This window comes from Stegodyphus dumicola, chromosome 12, assembly GCF_044657685.1.
Source record: "Stegodyphus dumicola isolate Sdum_Otavi_A_Nest chromosome 12, ASM4465768v1".
Taxonomy (NCBI): Eukaryota; Metazoa; Arthropoda; class Arachnida; order Araneae; family Eresidae; genus Stegodyphus; species Stegodyphus dumicola.
The window spans coordinates 44,211,554-44,223,348 of NC_140779.1; the positions used below are offsets into that span (position 1 = coordinate 44,211,554).

The 11,795-nt window shown below is 35.7% G+C and overlaps 1 non-coding gene across 1 annotated transcript; it reads left to right on the plus strand.

Annotated features, from left to right (window-relative positions):
• The first annotated feature begins 10,544 nt into the window (after positions 1-10,544).
• On the plus strand, positions 10,545-10,617 carry TRNAS-CGA (transfer RNA serine (anticodon CGA)). The gene has a single exon. It is a non-coding gene; the product is annotated as a tRNA-Ser (tRNA).
• The last annotated feature ends 1,178 nt before the right edge of the window (positions 10,618-11,795 follow it).

Here is an 11,795-nt window from a genome sequence, read left to right on the forward strand (position 1 = left end):
CCTGTGTTTTCCCTGGCTTAGGAATCATTAGGATGCTTGCTTGCTTCCAGAAAAGCGGGAAATAATTTTGATACAAACATGCATTGAGAATGTCTGTTAATTTGCATACGGTCTTAAAAGGCATGTTTTTCAGCATCTGGTTCGTGATCTTGTCCTTTCCTGGAGCTTTCTTTAATTTAAGTCCCTTAATAATGTTCTGCACTTCGTGCGGCGTGGTTAGTTTGATAGAAGGTTCCGTAGAAGGTTAAGGTAATGAACTTGAATGTCCGAACTATGATCTGAGGGGAAGGAATTTGGAATGAACTAATTAGAAAGGTGTTCCGCAAAAAGTTCCGCTTTGTCTTGATCGGAGTAAGCAAATCCGTTATCGCATTTAAGCGGTTTTCTGGCAGAACAGGGGCGTTTTAGTGTCCTTGTATGACGCCAGATGGCGCCAGGTTCGTCGTTGATCTTTTCCATCTTATCCTGCCATAAGCTAGAACGATGGTCCTGAATCTTTTGCTTGATCTTCCTATTAAGCCTGTTAATTTGAGTTTTGATAGCAGGATCCCAGGTGAGATTAAATTCCTTTCGGAGATGATTTCGAAAGCAGATTATTTCACGAATATTGGCAGGAAGCGTGTGCTCATGTCTGACACGGTCAACCTCAGTCGTAGCTAGGGACTTAGCAGAATGCAGGTACGAAGTAAAGTCTGTTATAGCACGTTCAATATCCGTAGTGCTTTGTAACGAGTCACAATTAAAATCAGTGGTCATCAAAGTATTATGATAAAGATTCCAATCAGTATGCTTAATTGGCGGTAGGTTCTTAGCATTTTCCACTCCAAGGTAAGCAAGTACAGGTACATGATCAGAAGACATGTCACATGTTACCGTAATAGCCATAGGAATATTGAACGTCGTAATAAAAATATCCAGAATGTCAGGCCGATGGTTGAGTATATTTGGCCTATAGGTAGGCTCATCCGGCACATGCAGAAAGACAGGGTAATTACACACAAAATCATGCACTATGTGTCCATTATAATTCGAGTTGCGGCATCCCCAGTCGAGATGCTTGGCGTTTAAATCGCCACCTAGAAAGGTGGGGAAGTCTGAGTTAATAAGTCTATCCAGAATTTCAGCACTGAGCTTGTTCCCAGGGCGGTTATACATCGCACAGAAAGTGACATTCCCAATGTTGGGTAGATTCACCATCACTTTAACACTTTCCATTCCATCACAATTTTCTGCACTTTTCAGATATGAATCAAGGCTATCATTCCTGGAAGTCAGTGCATGAAAGCGATCCACAATTTGCTGAACAATTGACATTTTCCAGATCAAGTCCAAGTCAAGAAAATTAGAGCTAGGCAGGCGCAGAAAAGAGGGAGAAAATACCTTATATACTCCTTTGCGTCACCTGTTATGACCATAAGGCCGACTTGTTTGGTTAGGTGGGTCGGACTACGCCCACTTTTGGTACCTTATATACTCCCCTTGTAAAGGGCGACTGGGGATTAGGGACCCACTCGCAAATCTTGGGGGGGGGGTAAGAATCATCACAAGCCACCTTTCAGTTCAGCGTTTATTTTGATATTGGAGATATGAAATATGAGCAATGACCTCGCCGGGACTTGAACTGTGGGTCTCTAGAATACGTGGCTACCGCTACACCTGAAGGCATGCAGAAAGGAGTGAGAAAACACCTTATACTGTTGAAAAGAAGAAACCTCTTTTAGAATTATAGATTTAATTTTGAAATATACGTTGACGCATATATCTCTTTTGGATAAACATTTTAACAATCTGTTCTTTGCACAAAAAATGACGATTGCTGATTATTTAATATGGGTGATATTCTTTGTTGTGCCTTTAAATATTCAGATTCCAAGTGCTACATCAGTTTTGTAATGAGAAATAAGAATATGTTTTCTCGGAAAGTACGAAAACGTAGTCTTCTATCCAGGATTTTTTTACATGCGGCATTTTCGAGATCTTTAATTGTAGCAGAGTAATTAATCTCACAGAATAAAGGCATTTTTCTATAATTTTTATTCTTTGTTTTAATTTATGTATTTGGTTAGTCAAAATTCATTCAAAAAATTTGTTAACAACCTAAAAACAAATTGCACTACTATTATGCACATTAACTGTCGAACAGAAAGGTTGCTGATCACTGGTAGAGTCGGTCCTGTGTTCGATTCCAGGCGAACGGGAGAGCGCAGTATGCCCCGTGATGAATGGTGTGCTAGAACAGTAATGCGATGGAGCTAAACTTGTAGGCGAAGTTCTGATGCTCCATGCACTTTTCCCTGTTTCTGGCTGCACAGGCGTTTGCTTAATTTTTCCCTTCGAAAATCCTCCACGAAAACATCCCCATCCTCGGGCAGATAAGCTAAACGTACTTTGCCTTAATTTAATGAACCAAAATAAACCAAAAACATTACTCTTAAGAGTTGTTAAAAGGAGCTTTTGAAATATTTGCTGTTGTGAAAAGAACTGTGGCTCAACTTTCAACTTTCTCTGTCTTGTGACCATAACTACCATGTCGCAAGTAACATTCCCGTTTTATAGAATTTTTTTTAGTATAGCAATGACGGTGCCACGGTACAACGTATGAGGATTACTGAACGTTCTTCCACTTTCTTAATATTTTCGTAGCATTCTTCTTTCCCAGTTGTTAATTTTTGATGACGAAAAATTTCTGTAATTCTTTCAAATGATATCTTTTTATATTCAAAATAATGCAAAGCAATCGAAAACGTTTTAAGCAAAATATCATCTTCCAACGCTGATACTGTGAAACTGTCAATGCTATTTCGTCAAAGTTTGCGAACTACAAATGATGATTTGAATTTTTAAATGATCTCTCGAAAACGGATTTAAAATTATTATTTAGAATGAAAATATTAGAATCAACCTATTTAGCTTGAAAATAATGTTTAATTAGTCGACAAGTGCCTTAAAACCGCTGAATACTTACTCGTTTTTCCAACATTTGTTTGACGGAATAGGCTGAAAGAAAAAATTCCGTGAATTCTGTTTTACATATTATTGGAGATTTCCAAGGCAAACAGCTTCCGATTGTTTTTCCTAAATAATTATCAACCAACTTTGTGACCAAATAGCGTATTTTTTCTTCAAGTGCATATTTGTAAATTATTTCATCTAATTGACCTATAACCTTACGATTCTGAACTGTGCTATCACTTTTCGTTAGCTCTTACCAGGATGAAAATGAAATATGTGTATATAAGAACTGGATTTTTAAAGGTTAGACAGAGAGCTTCGGTAGCGACTCTGACCATTGTGCTCCCTCTTCCAAACTCTGAGCATTAAATTATCCAGCGTCGGCTTGTCCCCAGACAAGGTGTCCGTGCAATGAATTACATTTGAGCCAACGCTTGTTAGGCTGACCTTTGTAAACATCCAGAATTGATTACTATTTAATTTTGTTATTTGTTAAATTGTGATTACAATTTTATATTATACTGAAATCCCATAGATAGCGAAGATTTATTTTTAAGCACGAGCCGTGAATTTGGTGAATGTAAAGTTTAAAATAAAAAGGTTGTTTAAACCTTTTTCTGACACATTTATGATTTCCATATAGATAGGCCTACAAATCGTCTGACAGTCTCCGGAAAGGACCAAGTTAAACTAATTAGATACTGGAACCCTACAAATACCTGTAAGAAAACGTGTTGTTTCTCTAATATTAGAATTCTGTTTTGGCAAAACAAAATCCGTGAACATGATCAAGGCCTTGGAAACCTACTGCCGAGACGAATAAAAACAATAAGTGATACCGCCCTTGGCTAGTTCTGCCACTTCTTGAAACATAACACATTTTATTTATCTTTCATTCGCCCTCTCGCACAAAGTGCTGCTGTAATCATCACAAGAATAAGATCTTGACCTTGATCTTAGAGATTTAAGCAGTCTGTTATTCATTAACAAAATCAGTGATCTGAAAGCAATAAACTCGCATTTTAATAATATTGACTTCTATTCTTCTTGTACATAATTAGCGTAAATCAAAATGCGTCGAATTTATACTCAACTGATAACTTATACAAGGTGTCTCAAAAGATCATGGTCAAACTTAACGTACTGGTCTGTAATACCGTGAAAAACAAGATTTACATAGGAACTTGTGCTCGACCGCTAGAGGGAAATGCTCGCAGGCTCATGGAGAGTGGGAAGTGTGATAATTTCAGGTGATGAAGTTACAGGAGAAAGATGAATGAGTTTACTACAGTTCTTTATGGACATTTTATGTGGCATTTTGTGAAAAGAGTGTTGCCGGATCTGATGGTTGACTTTCCGAAACATCTGGTTTCAGCCTGATGGAGAGCCTGCACATTTTTAGAGCACTTTGGTGCGGGAACACCTTGACAGGACACATCCTGATCGCTGGATTGGCAGAGGGAGACCAATCGTATGGCCACAGCGATCCCTTGACCTGACTGCCCTGATTTCTACCTATGCATGAAGTCCATAATGTGTGAGACGACAAAAACACCGGACATTGATCTTGTCGCTAGGATCGTGGAAGCGGCAGCATGTGTCCGTGTCATACCTGCCCATTTTGGACGTGCCCGTAAATCCATGCGTCGAAGCTGTGAAGTATACATTGTGGCGAATGGTAGGAACTTTGAACACCTTTTGTGATTTAATCCTATTCTTTAATAAAATTCATATTAACACCTCTTTTGGCATCCCTTCTTGCTTCTCGTCTACGCTTGCCAACATTGCGATCTAGCGCTCACCATTCGGCCTTTTTTGGACAAAAGTTCTTGTTGCCTATGGATATGGATATGGATGTGGAGAAATGTGGTGGACACCCATTGTTTAAACATTGGCAATATGGGTACTGTCCAGCCACACTAGATATCCAGATAAATTACACCCCACAGGACTTACAGGGGATCCTGCCAGGCGTTGCTTGCAATGCTTTGTATTTTACCAGACCGCGGGCAGTGCCTTTCTTTTCCCCTTAAATATACATTAGCGTTTTTACAGTTGGTGCCTTTCGCACGTACATGCTATGGAGGGCAGCTCCAGGTCTGCTTGCATACTATGTTTTAAATAATAGCTTTGTTATATTATTCTAGGTTGTGCTGCATAGCTCAGTGCCTCTTGTGGACAAGAAGCTCGTTATAATTATGATTTTTTTTCGGAGATGGATGTTCTTGGTAGCGTATCTAATAAAGGTAAAGGTAAAGATAAAAGTATGGGGGACACCAGCGATGTACCATAGGTCAACTGGTAATGCCTTCCCATACTAACTCTTTAAAAAAAAGGGGGGAATTGCAAGTTTTATAGGAATTTACATAGACTGAAGCTTTCCAAAAGGTCTAGAGTTTGCCTATTATGGTACATCGTGCAATCCCACAGTACGCCCTGCATCCAGTATTTAATTAAAATAATGATGTAGGACATAAGTAGATTACAAAATAGTCGGAATACAATTTGAGATTCACAAGATAAATTGAACATCTGATTTGGTGCAACAAAAATAGGAGATAAACATAATTAATAAACAGATAAACATAATGAGATAATTATAATTAGTACTGGCAACACAATGTTAAAATGATTTGTAATAATAATGCTAAAGAGGTGGGTGTCCATGGGTTATTTCAGTTATATTGGTTTATTGCAGTTTATAAAGTTCACGAGGGGAGCCATTTTATCCATAATCAAAACAAGTAAAAGTTTACTAAGCAGTATGTGGACTTACACTTGATAGAAATGTAGGCCGTAGGAAGAGAGTCTTTTCATAATTTTCTGAAACTTTGGATACTGATGTTTATCTTTGATTAAAAACCTTTGGAATGGCGAGAGATCAGTTCTTGGGGATTTTATGTGAATATCCTCAGTTAAGGGGCATGAAAGGGAGTCACTTCACTCTCTGAATTTTGTACTTTTAGATGATGGTCTGCTGTAAGGGGGCATTTGAATATATACTGGTCGGGACTGCCTCTTTCTCCACATGCCATTATGTAAATCTTGTTTGTCACGATATGACAGACCAACACGTGAAGTTCGGCAACGACATTTGGAGACACCCCGTATAGTGGAGTAGCTAGATTTTTTCCCCCATTCTGGGTGATCATTGAGTTTGTCGCCTAGAGCGGCCCCTGAACTCCCGCTCCGCTAGCTGTACAAATTAATAATTTAAAAAAAATGACAATATGACATACAAGGAGGCAAATTAAAACTCTACGTTTGCTTCTGAAGAAAAACGTTAATTCCAATACTTCAAAATTATGTAATTATTATTATTTGTTCGAAGAACCAACGATAACATTGTAGAGGTGTATTTGATTGTTTCAACTGTTGTTACACAGAAGTATACAAAGATTTCCCAAGTACAATACAAACGCTTTTATCTCTTAAATACATCCTAAATGGCTTTTATTTAGAAAACTCCTCTTAATGCTAGAAACATATACAACAATTTTTAAGAAAGTTGGCTGTAATATTACAATATTTGTAATTTCTAGAGACTGTATTTACTTTGTTCGGTTTTACATATCTGTAACAACATTGTTCTAGAGATTGTGTTACTGACAAACTGCAAAAATTCAAAAAGACCGTCCTTTTACGCTCCTGTTTCGTTTTCCCTAGCAAAAACAAAAGAAAATTCTGACATTCTCTTAATGAGAAATTCTTCCCTATTAATGCCGTCGTGATTATAATTTAGTTGGTATTCGCAATTTTAATTCAAAAGTTACGACGGAATAAAAAGAGGGTTAAAAGGGATAACAAGTGTATGTAACTATAGAGATGTCTCGGTGATTTCTTTGAATATCTTATCTAGAGTCAAAACTACTTGTCTTCTCAATTTAATTCCATACCACAAATTAGAATCTTGTACCTACTTCACCTACTTCGACAATACACATGATCAACCCTTATAAAATAAAGTTTCATGTAAAAAATATCGTCCTTAAATGTACCCCTCGGGGCAGCAACCCCCCTCCGTCCCCCGTCTAACTACGCAATTGAATTTATATGAGAATGTGCAGCTTTAATATAATTAATAAAAGATATTTTCAGTCCCACATGTTATGCAACTAGTGTAAAATCATATACATCAGAAAAAATTCTCCCTTCATTTAAAAAAATTCTCCCTTTTAGCAATCTAAGCACAGAATTTTCAGATTAGTTTGGTTTATGTGATTACGGCAAATTCGAGGACTATCTACCTAAGGTTGCTTTGTTTTGGTTTCGTTTATTTAGTTACGGCAAAGCACACTAGGGCTATCTGCCTAAGGGGAGGGATGCCTTCGGGGAGGACGTTCTAAGGGAAACTGGCTCGTATACACGTTACACATGGAAAAACCACGAAAAAGTCCATGGTGCCAGCCCGTTCTCGGGATTCGAACCTCGAACCGAACTACCAGTGTTCAGCGACTTTACCGCTTGGCCGCTGGTGGGCCTGTCTGCCTAAGGAGAGAGATATCTTCGAGGAGGACTTCCTTGAGGAAATTGACTCGTAAACACGTTACACTTGGGAAAAACCACGAAAACGCCCATGCAGCCAACCCGTTCACGGAATTCGAACTCGAGAACGAACGACCAGTGTTCAAGACTTTACTGCTTGGCCGATGGTGAGCTATATAATTTTGGCCATAATTTTCAGAAATGAAGTTCTAAGAAAAGTTTGAACTATATCAGATCGAAGCTATTTTTTTTTAAAGTTGCTTATTACTTCGCATCTTTTCCATTTATTTTATTGTACATTGATTTTCATCATTAAACTGGAAGAAGAAAATTAATCATTTAGATCTTTGCAAGCATATTACGCCATCATAGGTTACCTTGCAAGATTAATAAGTTGCATATCCCGCAAATACATCAAACCAGAAGATTAAATTCATATGCTACAGTATTTGTTCATTTATGCTGTATATAAATCACTTATTTACTCACTCATTTATTTGGAATATTAAATCAGCAAATACTGCATATAGGTGACTTTTCCCATAGAATTATTAATTTATATCAACGGTGTCCTTTATTATCATTCTACTAGCATTATAGCTATTGTAAAACGAGTATACAATAAAATATTAAATATATATAATATATTATATATAATATTATATATTATATAATATTATATATAATATATTATATATAATAATATCTTATATATATAAGTGATCAAGATAAACCTATTTGTGTTTAAGTTGGCATTTTTGGAGGAAAGGGATTAATTTTTATTCTTTAAAAATAAGTCTGTAGTATTTATAAAATCCGATTATCTCTGTCAAGATTTAACTTTATAGTAAAAATGTGACGTATATGCATCTGTAAGACGCAGAAATAGCTTCTAGTGGATTGTTTTCTAAAACCGCCATAAATTCTTATCATTTCAAATCGGAACGTGTAAATTATGTGATGAAGCATAATAATTACTGATTCCCTTCTATTTTCTTCGAGCAAGTGAAAACCCAAACCGACCCTCTGAAGTATTTTAAACACGAAATTAGTACAGTTTGGTATACAACAAGTACACGTTTCAAGTAAGGTTTACTTTTGTGTGAAAGAAATACTTTTATTTCAAAATTTTAGTACTGACTGTGGTTATAATGCTGTACCTAAGCCTTGATAAATTCTAAGTGTGTTGGATTTATTTCCGTAGACTTGACTAAAGTTTGGAAAGTGTAAACTTAAGAGTTATAAGGATACAAGTTAATAAATTTCAGTGTCAATTGATTTTAAAGTAACACTTTTTAAAAATTAAGCTAATCTTTTCTCTATTTATCTTATTTTTTATTATTATCGGTTCTTAGCTTAGGAATCTGTAAATGAAAGGTACATTCTGTGGCATAAAAAGAAATTAAAAATCTTTTCACTACAGTCTATTTCAATTAAAAACTTTTAAGTTTAACAACAAATGCAATGTAAAGAAAATTTTGTTTAAATTATAAGATTTCATAGCTAAATCAGAAAATACAAGAAATATAACTGATGTAAAGGAAATGTTTCAAAATCATTATTAGAAATGTCACAAATTATATTTCGCAGCATCCTCCAGATTTTAATACAAAAATACAATAAGAAATACACTGAGGAAGAAATATAGTAGGATTTCGTCTGTTGTTGTATATCAAAGAAAATGCTATTCAGTGAACATGACTGCCGTAGAGATTGCCGCGGGTTCGAGTCCCGGAGAAGGCATGGATGTAACTGCCCGTCCCTTCGTAGGAGGCAAAGGTGGCCACCTGTTAGAACGTATCGGAGAGTTCTAGCTAGTAATCAGTCCAAAGGAGTGTTAAATTTACCTTTATTCTAACTCAAAATAGATGAACAGATAGACCTTTCTCAAGCTTACAATAAGCCTACTTCTGGACTTTAATTCAAGTTATAGAAAAAAGGAAACTGATCTTATACCAACTAAAATAAAAACAGCCGAAATGCACAGAATTAGCTAACAGAGTTGGCCTTTATTTAAGATCACCGGCGGATACTAGCATAAGAAAAAGAAGTTAACCAAATATTTTTAGCTTTTTTTACACCTCCAAGCAGTAAGTAACTCTTTGCAGGGGAAGATATTTGGACATCTTCATCAATTTACATTCCATATATAAATAATGTAGCGAATATAAAAGAAAGGTATGGCAACACTTGACACTCTACAAACGTAAACACCAATAATTGAGTGAATCCACTCCACTCATTTCTTGGTCTTTGCCTTTTCAAATTTAAAATAGTTATCTTTATGAGAATGGTTTGTACTGAGGCTTTCATATTGTTATCTTTTGAATATTTAAGTTTGAAAATATACAAAGTTTTTATATTGTATATTTTATAGTTTTTATATTTATAAACTTATAAATATATAAAGTTTTATATTGATTTCATAATAAGGGGGCATAAAGTGAATGTAAACAGCATAATACACATTATAATACAAAATAATGACCTCAAAATTAATAAAGTAATTAATTATTCAATATAGCAGCGAAACATTATATATACTTATGTGTTTTTTAAATTGATTTCAGTATGTTACTTTATTAGTATTATCTTTTAAAGTATAGTGTAAATATTCTGGCATAGCTGAAACTGAATATTTTGGTAATTTTGTCTTAATTTTGTTCCATACTCATGTTCTATTACTAATTTCAGTTATTAAATTAAATAAAAATTTTCCATTTCTTGTTAATTTTGTCTGACAATGTTTAGTTCTAGGCATTGTGAAGTGTTTTGATTATTTAAGAAAAGTTACAGATGCATTACAGGTATTTTATTTTTGAACACAAGACCAAGAAAAGTGTACAATGCCCTTGCCTGGACTTGAAGTTAGGACCTTCCGATTGCCTACCGGAAGCACTTTCCAGTTACACCACGAAGGCACGCAGTAAGAAAAAAGAAAAACCTTGCATGGTAATTAGAGGTTCATACTCATTTTCAAAATTACTAGATTGGTAGAATATGAAATATATAAAAAATTAAATTTTGTGGTAATCATTTCAAAATATCAGTAGGATGTTTATATTTATCTCTTACATTATAAGGTATTTCTTCCGCCTTCTTAGCATGCCTTCGTGGTGTAGTGGTCAGCACGCTCGACTCGAATTCGAGAGGTCCGCGGTTTGAGTCCTGGCGAGGGCATTACTCATTTTTTATCTCTCCGAAATAACTTAATGTCTCTACAACATCATCAATAAACTTAAAAATACAGTTTCAGTGAATTACTTCCCCCCCCCATTTAGTAACTATAGAAATTGATATGTTCCTAAAATTTGACATATCTTTTGTTTCAGTTTCAGACTGTCAGGAACTGTCCCTTTATTTTTAAGGAAATGATGTTTTGGGAAAAATTCATAACTTAATACGTTTTTTTTATTTTAATCAAAATCTATGTCTTCCAAGTTATGTCATATATATTCTAGTGAGGAACGTAACATTTTCAATTCATGTCATAGTGTACACGCTTTGTATACGGCATCTCCAAAAGTGGAGTTCTTCACAATATTCTGCTACTAAATTAGAAGTATATAATAATTATAGTATTGTCTTCACTATATTAGTATCTACATCTGCTCCTGAAATTCTGCTTTGGGTCTTTTCCATACGATAAACTGATGATTCTAAACCAAAGATTTTAAATTAGCTTCGGCTATTCTCGTTCATGCATTCGGAGATTTTGAGAAAGAAAGTGAATTTTTATTTGCCTTTACAAACACAAAATTTTTCTCTTACCGCTCGGCAATTATGTCCAGCAGCTAAAATAATCATTTTAACACTTCTGGATTACCTAATTCTTCGTACGTTGTTTGGTTTGGTTTATTAGATTACGGCAAAGCACTTGAGGGCTATCTGCCTTAAGGGAGGGATGCCTTCGTGGAGGACTTTTTAAGGGGAACTGGCTCGTATACACAAATTCTTCATACGAATGATAAAGATCAGCTGCAAGCTTCGTTGCATTTATTTTCAATTACATTTTAATGACTGGATTTCTTGTATAACATAGGAAGTTTTGAGTGTTCTTTAATTTAAGCAAAAGAGTTCATCGCACAATAATTATCAATTATACGCTTCATCTATGCGGTTTAACACGTTCACGCCGGAGTCGACCACCGGTGGCCCGCACTAGTCTGTCTCATTCGGGCGGCGCCTACCACCGGTGGCCCGCACTAGTCCGTCTTATCGGGCGCCGCGTACCACCGGTGGTACTCATTCGCTCATGTTATTAGATTGCTTCTATTGATATCTTCTTTTGCTATTTCTTCTTCTATTGATAGATTCATCAGATGAATCACTTATTTCCATATGCCTGTTATCTATTA